This window comes from Gymnoscopelus microlampas, assembly GCF_963454915.1.
Source record: "Gymnoscopelus microlampas genome assembly, chromosome: 1".
NCBI lineage: Eukaryota > Metazoa > Chordata > Actinopteri > Myctophiformes > Myctophidae > Gymnoscopelus > Gymnoscopelus microlampas.
In genome coordinates this window covers 6,398,147-6,416,446 of record NC_139962.1, presented here as the reverse complement: position 1 = coordinate 6,416,446, position 18,300 = coordinate 6,398,147, and the positions used below count along the sequence as shown (strand labels likewise).

The 18,300-nt window shown below is 39.3% G+C and overlaps 1 protein-coding gene and 1 long non-coding RNA gene across 2 annotated transcripts in view; one reads left to right on the top strand and one right to left on the bottom strand.

Annotated features, from left to right (window-relative positions):
* Positions 1–16,984, bottom strand: part of LOC311048264 (CD151 antigen-like) — a 48,365-nt gene extending 31,381 nt beyond the window's left edge. The window contains exon 1 of the mRNA XM_084061412.1: positions 16,813–16,984. The gene's annotated coding sequence lies outside the window, so the exon portion shown is untranslated. The remainder of the gene's footprint in view (positions 1–16,812) is intronic.
* LOC311063922 lies at positions 6,508–8,264 on the top strand. The gene is made up of 5 exons (XR_014602655.1): positions 6,508–6,552; positions 6,736–6,866; positions 7,800–7,893; positions 7,983–8,044; positions 8,156–8,264. It is a non-coding gene; the product is annotated as an uncharacterized lncRNA (long non-coding RNA).
* Positions 16,985–18,300: the final 1,316 nt, after the last annotated feature.

Here is an 18,300-nt window from a genome sequence, read left to right as displayed (position 1 = left end):
TGGGAACTATAAAACCAGTCTTAAACTCTGCAGCAACGCTGTGTAGTTTTATGCATAATGTTATAGGTACTTATTGGACAAAAGAAAAAAGGATATAAAACAAAAGAATGTAAGTATGATATCAAGCACCCTCTGTAGGCTTCAACTTGACACACTACAGCCCCCCCCCCCCCACACACACACACACACATACACACACACACACACACACACACACACACACACACACACACACACACACACACACACACACACACACACAGTACAGTACACACCAAAAGAAACGAACATACAGGCAGGACAGTGTCATAAAAAAATTATAGTAAAATAAACAATAATAATAAAGAAACCACATCAGTCACCAGTCTCAATTTGGATCAACTCGCCATTGCAAAGAGGAGTGAGCTCTAATGGGGTTTTACACTGACAAAACAAGGGACATTCCATTCGTACAGGGGACCTGGGGAATTGCATGGTGCTGCAATGCTCGAACATGCTTTCAATGCCGCCTAAACAAAGGTGCAACCAAATCAAATGTTTATATACTATTTGTACAAGGCAGGAAGATGTATAGCTAAAAAGCTATAGACTAGTTAATCCAAGGCATTGCTCCATTAGAAAAGAAGTGTCATAAAATGCCCTTGCCCATCATACATTGTTGCACTGACGGTGATCGGAGACGTGCTTATTTGAGCCACCATGTTATCTAAAGAGCTCTTCTGCCGACTAATCTCCCGGGCCCCCACACATCTCCCCACGGCACCGACACGATCCCAGCCGACCGAACCAGTGGCGGTGGGGTGAGCCACAACGCAGACAGTGTCGTTCACTGCCTGAGGAATGGTATGGGAGACCAAACAATTAAAAACCTGGCCAAGATAAACACCACGCACGTAACAGTCGCCAGCACGCCCCGTCCAAATAGGAAACACCCATCCTGTAGACATCACAGGTATCACAGTCGGCAGCGTGCGCCACCCAACCAGACAACATGTGTTCAATGGACATCGGGCACAACCCGACAGAGACCGGCCTAGTCAGCAGCACACGCTACCAAGTTGGATAGTGCAGCATGACAAGTCAACAGCATACGCTACCCAGTCAAACACCATGTGCTCTCCCAACTCGACATCTCAGCATGGACTGGTGGACATGCACGATCTGTCCAACTGCACAGCTCAGCCCTTCCCAGTAGACCGCGCAACCCGTCCTGCGGGGCAGCCCAGCACAACCCACTACACAGTTAGAAATGTCCTGCTGATATAGTGACCAGGATTACTGCATGTTTTTGTGAGGGTACCTACCCTAGGGAACACGGGGAGAACATGCAAACTCCACACAGAAAGGCCCTTTTGCCAACCCCACCTAGGGTATGGACACTGATGACGCGGAGGAGAGAACACGCCCCCAGTGCCCACAGCGTCCCCTGCGAAAAACCCCCTATGCCTAACCCTAACCCTAACCTGATCAATAATCCGTTGTCTGATTGTGTCAGCGCCCCCTTGTGGCCAAGTTATTCAAGAAACCCTGTAACCAGAACCGTATGTCAGTGTGTGAGGAAAGTTATATGGGTGCATCCGGGTTGAAGAGTTGATCAATAATCCGTTGTCCGATTGTTTCGGCGCCCCCTAGGGGCCGATATAATAGTGAAAAATGGTTTGAAAGGAGTAAAAACTAAATTGGACACCACATTCTGGGTCAGCGCGTCGCCCCGAACGCGCCCATATAACTCTCCTCGCACACGGCCTTACCATTCTCCTTAATTGGCTAGGGTCAAATGTCAAGTTATTTCGCGTAATAAAGCAATATATCTCGAAATCGATGCATTTTTAGAATCCACCTTTCGGATATGTTGTACAGCTCGCCAAGGCGCACGAGTGGATGTCTTGTTTGTCCCGGTACGACACTCCTAAGTTGACCTCCTACACTCTCAGAAGGCACATAGAGTCTTATATCTTAAGACCATATCAAAGGACAAAGTCAGAAATAGAAATGTGTCGTAACGGGACAAACAAGACATCCACATGTGCGTCTCAGCCAGCTCTACAACATATCCAAAAAGTGGACCCTAAGTCCTTATCGTATTCGAGATATTGAGCGAGATAGAGAAGCCGTAACCATAGCCAATTAAGGGATAATTAAATCATGATTTGATATTAGGGTTTGATTATTTCAAATTTTAGCATTGTTTTACGTGTAGATTTGGAAAAAAAATATATCGGAGAAATCACAGGCTTGGAACACCCTAAAACCAACCAGGAAGTGGCCTTTTGAGGCACTTCCTGTTGTCCGAGAAAAAAGAAACTTGCATATTTGGAATCAGCGCCATCACATTAGTCTAAAGCCAGAGTCTCGAAGAAAAATACAATTTCTAAAAATTTAACGAGGGTTGACCTTTGCAGTCTTTTCGCTGACCTTTGAGCTTTATCAGTGTCAGAAAAAATCAGGGCCGGTGCCAAAAAATCCGGCTTACTCTCAATATGGATTGAGAGAAGTTTCGGATTTTAAAAAAATATCTGGAGCGATTAGTTACAGATTTTGTGCTCAACAAAATCAGTTTTTTATACAAAAGTCAACGTCCAATCTTTTTGGTGACCGTTTGTATTTCCCAAGGTCCTAGAAAATCGAGACCTATCCCATTCAATTCAGCGTCCTTTTCTGAGTCTGAAAAGGTGTTTTTTAATATTAAAAAAAAATATTTAAAAAAAATGTGAGAAAAGCTAAACCTTGAACTATTTCAAAAATCTATAACTTCTTATTAAACAATTCTAGACTATTGATGTAACCTACCATTCGACTCAAAATCATCTCAATAAGCGGTTGGAAGGGTCAAAAAAATAAAAAAATAATAAAAATATTTTTGTGAAAAAAGCCTCACGTTTATGACAATTTAACGCTTGTTTAAACCACTTTCCCAAAAGTTAAACAAATCGAGACCTATCCCATTCAATTCAACGTCCTTTTCTGAGTCTGAAAAAGTGTTCTTTAATTTAAAAAAAAATATTTTAGAAAAATGTGAGAAAAGCTTAACTTTATATTTCAAAAATCTATAACTTCTAATTGAAAAATTGTAGACTATTGATGTAACCCACGATTCGACTCAGCGTCATCCAATTAGTGGGGGGAGGGTGTTAAAAAACAATAAAAAACAATAACAAAAGATTTTAATTATTTGATCTGTTTTAATGTTTATTAAAATTATGTATGGGTTCTCAAAAGTACCTGTATCTTTTGTAATGTTCAATAAAAAGCCTTTTAATCCAATTGCTGGCCATTTTCTCCATATGTTTTCACGTGACCCTATGGGTTGAAAGGTGTACTGCACTCACGCAACGTTACAACTCTCTGATAAAATGGCCACCAATCAGATTAAAATGCTTTTTATTAAACAATACGGAAGATACGGGTACTTTTAAGGACCCGTAAATAATTGCAACATCCGTGGCCATAGGGGTCAGCACCTTTTAAAACATTTGAACGTTTATGTAGATAGATAGATAGATCATAAAACATTTGTTTTGTCATTTTTTTGGTCAGATCTTTATTGACACCGATAAAGACATTAATACGTCAAAATTGTACTTAAGTACAGTACTTGAGTAAATGTACTTAGTTACTTTACACCAACGCCCATATAGAACCACAAACAGCAATTATTTGATCTGTTTTGATGTTTTAATGTTTATGTCCACATACTAGGCCTACTACTGCAGGACCACATTGGAAACAAGTGTTTCATTAAACTTTGATTTGTTATCCTGGGTTTAAGTTATATTGTGATTTTACTTATATCTTTTACCAAAATCTAATCAAATACTATTACTTCTACAGCTGCAACTCTAGGCTATATATGATAGTAATATTATATTCTTGATATTAATATAACGACATTATTATTTAATATTATTATATTCATATAAATACCATACATATTTAATATTGTTATCATATTGATTATATTATTATGTATATTATAATTATGATTATAATTATTAATATCATCTATCTATCTATCTATCTATCTATCTATCTATCTATCTATCTATCTATCTATCTATTTATTCTTTTATCTAATCTAATCTAATCTTTAGATGTAACTTCCTTCTGTAGTTAACACGTCACATAAAAAAACAATTATTATTAAGTCAGCAGTTCAAGGGTTAAGTGTCCAAACATTAAGGGCTCAAAGGTTAAGTCAGTGACATCATATTTTCCTCTGATCTGCATGCAGCAGTCAGCAGAACGGGAGAACCTCCTTTGATATTCTACCTTGGAACTGGCCTGAACCAGTTTTTGTTTGAAAGCAAAGCACACTGACTCACAGCAGCTGCACTTCTGCCAGAGGATGGAGGTATTTCATGTATTCCTTTTTGGTAGGTGAAACTTAAACATTACCACTGGATAATCTAACTGTTACCTGTATGTTAAGAATATTGTCTCTGGTATTTTTGTTGGAAATGTGTATTTTAAGAGGTCATGCTAGCTAGCTAGACAGACACATTACTAAGCATACACATGCTAACGGGAGCTAATGCTAGCGGATGCTAACGGGGGCTAACGCTAACTGATGCTAAGGTCTTTACAGTACATCCTTAAGGAACTGCATGTTCAAACTGTGTTGGATAGCTCATAGTATGATGCCCTTTTGATAGAAGGAACCGTTTTTTTGTTTACTATGACCATAATGTGCTATGTTGTGTGTAGTATCTGTGGCTAACTTGAGCTAATATTAGCAGAGGCTAGCAGAGGCTTATTGGGAACCAAATGGACCCTTACAGGTCCATTTGGTTACATTTGTACACTCTATAGCAGGGGTTTTCAACCAGTGGTCCGGGGACCACCAGTGGTCCTTGAGGGGGTTCCAGGGGGTCCCCAACTAAATTAATAGTTAGCAACCAAATTGACCCTTTTAGGTCTGTAACTCTGAGAGTGTACAAATGGAACCAAATGGACCCTAACGGGTCCATTTGGTTCCATTTGTACACTCTCAGAGTTAAATGAACACTGGTGATGATGATACAGTGTAGATTGGGACCCCCAATAAATTTCAATGGTTGAGTCCCTGGCATATATTTTCAAATGGGGGTCCCTGGGCTAATATTTGTCAATTTGGGGGTCCTTGATGCTAAAAAGGTTGAAAACCACTGCTCTATAGGGTAGTTATGGGGGTCCATTGACAAATGTATTCTAAACTGGGGTTTCTTGAATTTAAAATGTTTGACAACCAGTTTTAGACCCCAAAAAAATCCTATTTTTCCCCCTATTTTTTAATTCATGTAATCAGTGACCATATTGTTGACTGTTAACCACGTAAGCCAGTGGTTCTCAACCTTTTCAGGCCAAGGCCCCCCAAATAATCATAATTCGAACTGGGGAGCCCCCAACATAAGACTATTTGAACTGGTAACCCCCCAAAATAATCTAATTTAAACTGGAGACCCCCCAAAATAATCCTATGTGAACTGCAGACCCCCCAAAATAATTCTATTTTAACTGGAGACCCCCCCACAATAATCATATTTGAACTGGAGACCCCCACCCTGACAAGCACTTGGAATTGTAGGTGTTGATGTATTCAATTTAGCTTGACTAGTCTGTTTCACTGTTAAATATTGTGGAAAATAGCAGATCTACAAGCTCACAATGTCTCACGCTCTGAGGCGTTGTGTGCTTGTAGATCTGCTATTTTCACAATTGTAGCCTCTTATATAATTTGACACATTTTTGACCAGTTTTTATATAATAGTATAGTTTGATTATTACTTAATACAGTATAATGGTCTTTTTTTCATCTCCTTTTCCGCTCTTATCTTTTTGTTGGGTATTACATTGTCACTTTACTGTCAACTGGGGACCCCCCAAAATCATTTGGGGAACCCCCTGGGGTCCTGACCGACAGGTTGAGAACCACTGATATAGATATTCTCTATTTTCACAATTGTTGCCTCTTTCTTATATCATTTGACAAATTGGCCAATGTTTCACCAGTGTTTATAGTATAGTTTGTTGTTTACTTTTGGTTCAGTAATGGTCTTTTTCTTTCCTTTTGAGGTATTAAAAAGGTCTAAAAGTCCTTAAATTGTCACTTAACTGTCATTGGGGGACCCCCCCTCAAAATCATGCGGGGACCTCCCTGGGGTCCCGACTTATCCTTGTCCCAACTATTAATACTGTATTGTCCAACAGTGGCGCATCACAACACGTTGTGAGGGTGTAGGCTGCCCATTATTGAGAATGTTGCTCAAAATAGGGACACCAGGTTGAAATCAGACTATTATTATTATTATTATTAGACTGTGGCTTATGTAGTTTGTTTATTTGGCTGTTTGTCTTGACTGGCCCTTTGCTACTGTCTTGTCTAACTTCATTTATACATATTCCAGTGGTTGCCTGTGGTTATTTGTTTAATTCCCTTTTTTTACTATTACTTATTTCTTATTGGAGTCTAGGCATTACCAAACATTGTTTCTAATGTGTATTATCCTTTTATCCCTTACCTCAGTGCTACCCAATGTTGCAGGACAGATATGCAGCCAGTGGAGTTGGAGCTAAGTGAGTAAGCCACTATTCATGTTAACACATTACTGATACCTGGCAGACAAATGACAAACATCTGACACTCATCATGGCATGATGTGGCAACATGTGTATAAATTCAGTTTCTGCTATTAGAAACGTAATGCCAGGTTACACTTTTAAATTGTAATTGGTTATTTTTGTTATGTTTTCTGGCAGTCTGGAAGAGTCAACTGAGAGCCTAAGACCAGACCCAACAAGAAGGATGTTTCCCAGGTCTTGGACCTTGAATAACAACCCAGATGGGCCTTCATTGACTCATCGACCCCTGCTTCAGAGAACTGGAACATGTAAGCAAATGTATTCCTTTGAAGTAGGCCTGCATGTGCTTCCTTCAGTCAGTTGAATATTAAGAAAACTAAGGAGGTTATATTTGATTTTAGGACTATAGTGCTCATGATGCACACCAGCAAATAGTTATTGATGGGGATGGGGTGGCGACTGTTGAGGAATACAAGTATTTGGGTGCAACGATTGATTCCAAGCTGACATGGAATTCCAACACTGATGCCATCTATAAGAAAGGTCAGCAGAGGCTGCATTTTATGCGCAGACTGAGACAGTATGACGTGGAAAAAAGTGTAATGGTGCTCTTCCATCGATCCTTCGTGGAGAGTGCACTGACTTTCTGTTTTGTTTCCTGGTATGGCTCACTATCATTGGTTAATAAGAACAAACTCCATAAAATCATCAATGTATCCAGCAAGATAGCTGGGGTACGACATGAGAGTATGGCAGCAATGTATGAGACCCGGGTGCTTAGGAAGGGGAGAGCTATTGCTAGGGATAGAACGCACCCGTTATACAGTCAATACCACCTTTTACCATCAGTACGACGGTACACAGTGCCGTTGCAGGCTAGGGCTTCAAGATAATTTGTCCCTACAAGTATAGGACTCCTGAACAAACACGCCCCATCTCAGTTCTGTGCATAAAATGTAATGTGATGCCTCTTGAATCATGACTGGTGGCCTTTTCTAGTTTGTATGTATTTTGTATTTATGTTATGTGTTTGTGATTTTTTTGTATCCTGATAATTAATTTCCGCAAGGACAAATAAAGTATCTATCTATCTATCTTACCTGGTTAACACCAGGCTCTACTTTTCTAATATTTGTTGTCTCTCTGTGATCTCTCTCTAGTTATGGATGAACACCGGTAGATCCTCATTGGAGGAATGTGAACTGACCTGCTCTCTCTCTCTTTATCTGTCTGTGTCATAGGATAAACTCTGACGAATCCTTGATTGACGGAACTCCTACTTTGTACCCAAAGTGATCCGCTGTGGGACCTTTTATGAAAAGCAGCTGGACAAAGGTAATTACTGTTTCTGACAGAGTATCTCATGAAAGTATACGCTTGTTTAAATAACTGGCTGCTGTAAATTAATGTTTTTAACTTTGCAGCACGCCTGACATGTCTCCATCACATGAAGTTAGGACATACATGCTCTGCTCACATCCTTGAGGTAAGAAATGTGCATATATGGCAATTTTCATATTTGACTATAAGATTCAGAATGCAACGCATGATTTTTTTGGTGATATTTTTTTGTTTTTTGTTTTTGTCTTTGTGTCAGTCTGCAGAAGACCCCAACACCTTTCTTCAGGCAAGACCACTAAACTCAGCCCTGCCGCCTGTGAAACCATCTGCACATGCCATTGGAGCCATGCCTGTGTTGACCTTCCCAAAAGAGGACATCTTTTTTATCCCACGATTTCTTAACCCCTATTTTTTACACCCAGTGCGAATTGTCTATGTAATCCTGGGCACCCACTCCCTCTGCCAACCTAGAGGCCAGGGCCGAGCTCATGCCTCCTTCAATGCATGACCACCTGACAGGGGAGAGTTTCCCCGGTAGGACGTGGAGGGAACACGTTATTCCAACTTGTTCCTTTCCCCTCCATCAGGCGCCCCGGCTGGCCAGGGGGAGGCAGTATTGTGATTACTGCATGTTTTTGTGAGGGTACCTACCCTAGGAGACACGGGGAGAACGTGCAAACTCCACACAGAAAGGCCCTTTTGCCAACCCCACCTAGTATGGGCACTGATGACGCAGAGGAGAGGACACGCCCACAATGTCCCCTGCGGGAATCGAACCCAGGACCTTCTAGCTGTGAGGCGACAGCGCTACCGACTGCGCCACCGTGCCTCCCCCAAAAGAGGACACCTATGCCAGCATGATGTATCTCATGGCGTGTGATTACACCGTTCACCTCACATACCCCAAGTGGAACAAGACTCCTAGAAAAACACCAAACGCCACCAGTTCAGTTCCTCGATGTTGCTGTAATACGGTTAGTTGATTACTCAGGTTAGTCACAAACAGAGCTTGGTACTGCTTTATTACCGCCAAGACGTCTTGGTAACAGTTATTCTTCAACTGATGGACCCTGTGAAGTAAGGATCAGTTATGCCTCTCCTTCAAAGCACTTTATATATACATTGTATTGTCACTCTGGATTCCAGTTTGAGGTCTTTTGTTTAAAATGGATTCTTATTTGGGGTCTTAATTGAAAATGGACATACAAGGATCATTCAAAGTGCACTTTTTTAAGAATAGACATTTTACTTTGTGCTGTAGTTTTTTTTGTTTCATGTGTGTGTTTTCATATCATTTTGTCAAATGATTTTGTTTCAAAGGTTTTTAGAATTGAATGTTTCCAGTTGAGTGTCCGGAGTGTCTGCTGTGTAAACTGTGAAGTCCTCCCCCTGCCCAACTTTGCAGTGGTTCTCAAACTTATTCTAATCCAGGATCCCCAAATTAATATTTGGCTTTGGACCCCATCTGAAAATAATCTGTGCCGCAGGCCTCCCCATACACAATTTGGGTTGTTAAAATGATATCATGGGTTAAAGTAGTAAAACTGACATTGAGGCTATGTCAACAAATGTTCATGAGGATTGAGGACCCCCTCAAATCCCCTCATAGACTCCTGGGGGTCCCTGCGTGGACCCCACTTTGATAACCACTATTTTATAGCATGTGGGCCTGAGCTGCTTTATAAAAGAAAATAAATGCTGAAAATAAGAATGCTTCTGGTGTCTTAATTTAAGACTTTTCATTCTATTATTTGAAGAAATGTCTTCTTATTTTAAGAGTTTTGGGGCTTATTATTATTCTCAGATTTAAGGAAAAAATCCTCAGAATCAGCTTAATAAAGAGAACAAAAATACCACATTTAAGCATATCTTTCTTAAATAACAAAGTCTTCATTGCTTGTATTAAGCAGAACTTGCTTTAGATGTAGGCATTTTTGTCTAGTTTTGAGCACCACTATGCTCTTACAGTGGTTAGACTTTGTTCCTAGTTTTAAGAATTCTAGTATAGAAAAAAATGCTTACCCCATTGGCAGATTTTTTTGCTTGATATAAAGAAATATGTCTCAATTTAAAAATATTTTGCTTGTTTTAATTTGGCCATTTTTTGCAGTGTAAGCTCATAGCGCGGCACTCGGTGGCGTGCTATGAGCTTGTATATCTGCTATTTATGAATAGCCAAAGAAATCTAAAATGACACAGATGCGTTGAATTAATGTGAACGACTGTAGTTAAATAAGGTCCTAGTTCCAATATAAACGAGATTTCAGAGCCATCTAGTGCTGTGATAGTTCTAGATGGCCCACTCAATGTCGAGAAGATTCAGGAATCAATAGGTCTATGTAGGAATGTCTACTTATTGGTATGGATTTGTGCCCTTTATATCAATGGAGATTAATGTACTGCTTGCCAGAGTCCTTGAGCTCTTCGGTAGTAGTAGGTATACCTTAAATCAATACAGGGATTTAAGCATAATAAAAACAGAAGTAAGCATAGTTGTAATTAACTGAACATTAACTTCATTCATTGGACATATTTATTTGAGATAAAGGATTATAAAAATCATTATTTTACGCTTTGGCTATTCAAAAATAGCAGATATACAAGCTCATAGCGCGGCACCGAGTGCCGCGCTATGAGCTTGTAGATCTGCTATTTTTGAGAAATCGGGAAAATGTGTGCAAATCTTTGATTATATATTGTTTTAAAGTGAACATTTTTAACTCAAATCTGTGCTTCTGGGGGGTCCCTGGAGCAACATATTTTGAGATGGGGATCAGCGGCCAAATACATATAAGTGTAAAATGTGAAAACTGGTCATATGCTAAATGTGTATAACTTGATTTAACTGGATTCGTCCCACAATGTTGTGTCTAGGTTTATGTCGTCTCTGTCGGGTAGAAACCTCATATGTCCAAAACTATTCAAATTTAAAAATAGCAAAAGTAGCAGATCTACAAGCTCAAAACGCAGTCGATTCGCGCCGCGCCGCCTTTCGAGCTTGTAGATCTGCTACTTTTGATGCTTTTGTGTGACGCTGTAGTATGATCAAGTATAGGGTGTTAATTACAAAAAAAACACACACACACAGTTAAAATATGGACGAAAAAAAATATGCAACGATACTGTATATAATGTAATTCTATGAGACAATATGCTTGGGTGAACGCCCAGATTTTTCCACCCAGAGTGGAAGCATTCGATTCACGTGTCCACCAGCAGGGCGGCGCAGTGATGACCACTGCATCATTAACCCTTTCAATCCAGGAACGCATCTATAAATGTCTTCTAAATCCCGACAGGTTTCTGAAAAACGTATGTTGCTATAATAATCAGTGGTTCTCAAACTTTTTCAAGTCAAAGACCACCCAAAATGATATGTAGTCAGCCACGGACCCCCCATCTCAAAATGTTTAGTTCCAGGGACCCCCCAGAAGCAAAGATTTGAGTTACAAATGTTCGCTTTATAAAATATATATAGTTTTCACGAAAGAAATAAAATAAATAGCAGATCTACAAGCTCATAGTGCGGCACTCGGTGCCACGCTGTGAGCTTGTAGATCTGCTATTTTTGAATAGCCAAAGAAATCTAAAATGACAGAGATGCATTCATGGTCTTAATGGGTTAACACAGGAGTGAAAGCGAAGCAGTATCAGTGAGCTTGGCTTCTGGTGGGTTGAGGGCCTTTATTAAAGGTATAGTGCTGGGGGAAATTCTTGAATGAATTATCTATGGCTAATAAATTAAAGGTTAATTACATTCATTTAATTAAAATGGGTTGTGTGCGGGCAAGCGCGTGCGTGTGCGTGTGCGTGTGTGTGTGTGTGCGTGCGTGTGTGTGTGTGTGTGTGTGCGTGTGTGTGTGTGTGTGTGTGTGTGCTCTGTGTCTGCTGACCATCTGCCGTAAGGGTGCTTTTAGTGTAGGCCTGTCAATTCAATTCAAACAAGCCTTTATTGACATGACTGTTTAGAGGCTTGACAAAGCACAGCTGAGTTAAGAAGACAAGCAACACGCTAATTAAAACAAAAAGAACATTTCCCACCAGGAAACACCAAAGACTGAGGTTTTGGAGATAACCGGTTGACACAAGTTAAACGAAAACCACAGACACAATCAACAGTCTTTAGAGGGTGCGGTCACACCCAACTTTAATTCTGTCAATGAGGGTGGATTGTGCCGATGGGAACGGAGTGGTTTGTTGCCATTGAAAGGCATCGGCAGAATCCGCCGCATAGGCAGAAATAAAATTCGGTGTGACCTGACCGCACCCTTAGGCCTGTCTGTCACCGTTATTATAGTCACCTGGTAGTAGTTGTTCGTGATTGTATTTTCGCTATTTCGGAAAATGTTTGAAAGTATGAAATGATTAAGGTCATGGCCTCCCTGTTTTCACCCACTGACATAATTAACAGACTTACTATCTAGTTGTTTTGGGAATGTCTCATTCAGCACTCAAGGTTATTGTTATTTTTTTTTTTCAACAAGACTGCTCAGACTACTAGACTAGACCACCTGCCTGACAGATGCCAGTGTAGAGTCATCCCCCCCCACCCCCCACACCCCCACCCAGCTGAACCTGCATGAGGTTGACACATGTTCACACACTGCCTACACTTTCACATGAATTTGTGTTTGTGTGTGAATTAGTTTCAAGTGTGCGTCAACCAGTGGTGGAAAGTAACTAAGTACATTTACTCAAGTGCTGTACAATTAAGTACAATTTTGAGGTATTGTTTTTACTGGTATTGTATTTCCAATTTTCAGTACTTTTGCTTCTACTCCACAACATCTAAGAGGCAAATATTGTACTTTTACTCCACTACTAACTTTAGTTACTATAGTTAACTTTGTAGATTTAAATTATTATTACAAAACATACATTAACCACTTCAGCCCTACATTTTGGCCATTTGAAAATAGCCGATCTACAAACTCACAATGCGACGCATTGTGAGCTTGTAGATCTGCTATTTTCAAAAGATGTGCATGCATTTGAAACTTGAATTGGGACATTCTTTATAATGAGTACTTTTATTCTTGGTACTTTAAGTACATTTTGATGCCAATACTTTTGTACTTCTACTCAAGTACATTTTGAATTCCAGACTTTTACTTGTAACAGAGTATTTCTATATTGCAGTATTGAAACTTGTGAGTACTTTTTCCACCGCTGGCTTCAACAATGTCACACACATCATCATAATTATTGCAGCCATCAACAAAAGGAGATTCTTGTCTGTCTATTCTTGCTGATATCTGTCATATTTGAAAGTCACTATAAATAGTACTAAATAATACTTAAATACAAACATTTCAACTGGTCAAGTCACGCCACACTGTGCGGAACATCACTGACTGTATCACACCCACCACTTAAACCTTGCAGTACTTTGTTGACCGGAGTTCCCCAGGGGTCTATAATTGGTCCCCTCCTTTTTCCCACTCTACGCCAAATCGCTTCTCAGGAAATAGCAGATCTACAAGCTCGAGCTTGTAGATCTGCTATTTTTGGTGAATATGTGCCTATTTTCGCTGGCTATTCGGCCTGTTATGATATGCCCATAATAGGGACAATAGGGTACATGTGGTTAAAATCTTGCCATTTAAATACAACTGAATTTAATTTGCAACAAGAACTTGTTAACTTTGCCTCATGAATAGCCTTCTTGCCAGAATCCCCCTGGGTTCCTTTCTTTTAATGTTTGTGTTAATTGTAATATATTGTTATTTCTCTCATTTACTGCATGTCATGTCATTCAACAGTGCTACAGCATGTTGAGTGTGTTGAGTTCTGATGTGTATACTTATGTATTTATGTTTTGTTCTGGTAATGATTTTTGCATAATATTGTACTGAAAGGCCCAAAATATGGAGGCCAGGTTGAAAGCCATTTAAGAGTGACTGTGGTATTTATAAATATTAAACCAATGAAAAGTATTTACAAGAGCTTGTGACTAAAATACTGACTACAATGGATCCATTGTAACATTTATTTTTTCATTTCCTCTAAAGTAACAGTTTTGGTTTCCACAACGACAGACAGTGACGATATGAAAGTTGTTCCCATGATCCATCCGCTCCCAAATGGAAGATATGCACCTGGACAGTTCAGTGCTCTATAAATATTATTATGTGTCACTGTATTGGAAGCTGTAGGTGAGGGGGGGGGGGGGGGGGGGGGGTCAGTACAAAGCACTACTTTGTGTTCTGATGATGTAATTATGACACAATGCTTTATAACTTGGCTCAACCTCTCATTACTACAGACAATGGGGACAATCACACTGAAATGTAGGTTAATTAGGTTTAAATTATTAATAACATTTACAGAGCTATAGATGGAGCGCTTTTTGGACATGGATGGTTTCCTTCACTGACTATTGCACAGACTGTGAGCTTGTATATCTGCTATTTATGAATAGCCAGCGCAAAAAGTGACACGGATGCTTTACCGGTTTCATAAAGGAAGTTTATAAAAGTCGTAATATAGTTATATTCTTGGTATAATGCAAAGGTTCAAATGTAATTTAGATAGCACGTTCTTTAGACAGATGCCAGGTTCATACGTAGACATCCTATAGTTGCTATAGTTTCAATGTACAGATTATTTATTTTTTGTATTATTATATTGTTTAGACTGATGCTAGGTTCTTAGTATTAAAAGTACTCATTATGCAGAAGGTCCCATGAATATCACACGTTTTTACATGTATGAAATGTATAAAAATCCTTTGAAAATAGCAGATAACACGCTCACAACATGTCGATAAGGGACGCTTTGTGAGCTTGTAGATCTGCTATTTTCAAATAGCCAAAGTATAGGGCTTAAGTGGTTAATGTATATTTTATGGTTAATGTATATAAGTAACTAGTAACTAAAGTTTTCCCCCCAAAAAAAGAAATTGTAAACATACAATATTTGCCTCTGAGATGTAGTGGAGTAGAAGTAAAAGTATTGAAAATTGGAAACACTCCAGTACAGTAAAAGTACCTTTGAGTAAATGTACTTAGTTACTTTACACCACTGCTTGTTCTCATTCCTTTTTGGATGTATATACTGTACATAGATACACAAACAAACTGTGATCCAGTGAGTTGTCATGGGCTACATATCCCTCATTCAAACTAAACATGGGTTTGATTTTGTTTTTAGTTTTTAGTTTTTAACTCTCAACAATCATGCTTAACCCCAGCTCGTAGCGCGGCACTCCGCGCTACGAGCTTGTAGATCTGCTATTTTTGAAAAATCGTGAAAATGTGTGCAAGTCTTTGAATATGAATACTTTTAAAGCGAAAATGTTTAACTCAAATCTTTGCTTCTGGGGGTCCCTGGAACAAAATATTTTGATGGGGGTCTGCGGCCAAATACATATAATTTTGGGGGTCCTTGACATGAAAAAGATTGAGCACCACTGATATAGAAACATACGTTTTTCAGAATACTGAGATTTAGGAGACATGTAGAATCGGCTTCAGGTCTCAATGGGTTAACTTGTGATACTGGGGTTGTTCCTTATGCAGGGTTTGATTGATTGATTGATTGAATAAACAAGTCCCCAGGACTTTTTTGTGTTATCCTTTCAGCCTTAATGTCTGACTGTACCACATGCTGTTTCCATTTATGACTAATAAAGTATTCAATCAATTAGTCATAAATGTAACTATGTAAACAAAAAAGTCCTGGGGACTTGTTTCCATTGTGGTCCTATGTATTCAATCCATCAACTTAGCATAACAAATGAACACAATACATGTCCTAACAGGTCCCTACATTTATTACAGTGGTTCTCCTTCTAAGTTGGGTCCGGGGACCCCCAGGGGTCTTGAGGGGGTTGAATGGAGTCCCCAGGGCTAAATGATTGTTATCGTTACTATAGTGGGAACCAAATGGAACCAGTATGCTATCTACTGTAGTAACTAGGGGAAAAATGATGTAGAAATGGATCCAAATGGACCTGTTGGGTTCCATGGTGTACCCTGCCCTACACTCTCACAGTTCATACTCCATAAACTGGCTGGTCCTTGAAATGAAAAGGTTTGCGAATGATTGGTGAGAGTTAGGTTAGGTCTGTATAGGGTTAAGACTGATTTAAAGGCCTATACTTGCCATGGTGTTGCATGCCGTAGCCTAAATAGCAGATCTACAAGCTCTCAACGTGTCACAGTCGTGACGTGACGCGTTGTGAGCTTGTAGATCTGCTATTTACTGAACACGACACCGGCAAGCAACTATTAGGCTATAATAACTGAGGCTTTGGGGTGGTGATCCCTGGGAACAACATTCTGCCAGGGGCAGACAGACAGACAGACAGACAGACATAGCTAGGTTAGGACTAGATGGTACCACCACCATCCCCTAAACACGAAACAAAACAAAACCCTTGAAGACACTAGTTTAGACAAAACCAAAACAACGTAAAACATCCTGAATAACTCCAGGACTTGTCTATAGCCTGCAGATCAAGACTATCATACGTGTATTTTAAAGATTTTGACACGATCTAGGATACAAAAGTACAGTCAGACTCGATAAAATACAGTCTTGATCCAAGACTAGGACATTTCTTATCTGTTAACCACCCGGCCGCTGCCTGCGGGGAGAGAACATACCGTCTGTAGAATCAGCCTGCACTGTTTTACTGCTGCTGTGCGTTCACTGAAATGGATGATTGATTTAGAGAAGGAAACCCTACGATAGTAAAGCAGGTTCAACTACAGAGCGTTGCGAAGACCAGATGTTATGGTTACATTGTAATAACACTATAATAACATTGTTACATTGTATTAACGTTGTTACAAATGTTACCTAAACAAACACAAACGACAATGTCCTCTGTCTGTGTGTCGGTCGGCCCGACACACAATAAGCAGCTACAAAGTATCGAGTTTCAATCACTTCCTATACTGGACCTACCTGATCTGGTGATCCGGTGATCTGGTGGATCCAATGGACGGATGGTGTGTGACTGTGAGGATCAACTTAAACGATGCTTTTCATTCCAGATTCATTGGATGGAATGAAAGAAAAGTGTCCGCAAAGCAAAGCGCGTTAGAACAGAGAGAGAGAGAGAGAGAGAGAGAGAGAGAGAGAGAGAGAGAGAGAGAGGCTACGTGGTCTCTGTGTCTATGAGACTCCACCCCATGAGAACAACCACCTTTCTCTGTCCCGGGGCGATGCTTTGTGAATCCATGCTGCTCATTCACACATTATAGGCCTTGAAGCACCACTAAATCACTGCTACTCACATTCTTTACTTAAGTAAAAGTATCATTCCACAATGTAGAAATACTCTGTTACAACAAGGTCCTGTATTCAAAATGTACTTTTATAAAAGTACAATCGCATTGGAATCAAAACATAGCCTGCTTAAAGTACCAAAAATAAAAGTATTCATGATGCAGAATGTACCATTTCACAAGTTTTCAAAACATAACAAATCTTTTGTCTACAAATCTACAAGCTCACAGTAAAGATCTGCTTACGGTTAATGCATAATAATAATAATAATAATAATTTGTAATAATAATCAAAAATCTACAAAGTAACTAAAGTTGTCAAATAATTGTAGTGGGGTAAAAGTGCAACCTCAAAATTGTACTTAAGTATGTACAGTACTTGAGTAAATGTACTTTGTTAGTGGCCACCAGCCCACCACTGGTTTGTGAATCCGTGCTGCTCATTCAAACATTTGGCCTTAAAGCAGCACAATAAGAAAATCAATGCTGGATCAGTGGAAGAAGCACTTTCACTTCAAAGCAAGCAGTGATTGAAAGTAACTAAGTAGCCCTAGGCTACAGATGCTCAATTTTTAAGTGAGTATCTGCATTTCTTGATAGTTCACTTCTCCACTACATCTCAGAGACAAATTCTGTGTCTCTGTGGTGGCAAATAATTGTAATAGTGGAGTAAAAAGTACAACATTTGTCACAAATATTCTACTTTAGTTTGTTACTAGTTATTTTGCAGATTTAGGTTAGGCTACTATATGATCATGTATAATAAAAGGTCAATCTACCGGGCAACAGCATATAAAGTCATTAAAATCAGCCCCACTTTTACCAGCTTTAAAGTCAAGAACACATAAGGCATTACTTATTACAATGTAATAATATCATTATGAATAATGGATACTTTTGATTTGGTATTCTAGGTATGTGGAATCTAGAGTTTTTACTTGAAACAATATTTTTCAATGTGGTATTGGTACTTTTACATACAATTATAATTTACAATGTAGGTATTAATCCAGAGTGATTTACAGTATAAGCAAAGACAACCCAATATAATACATCTAATGCATATAAATAGTAATCTAGGAGCATAGGTAAACCATCAGTCTAAACTGTATAATATATATATATTTTAAACAATAATCTGTACATTGAAACTGTACATACTATA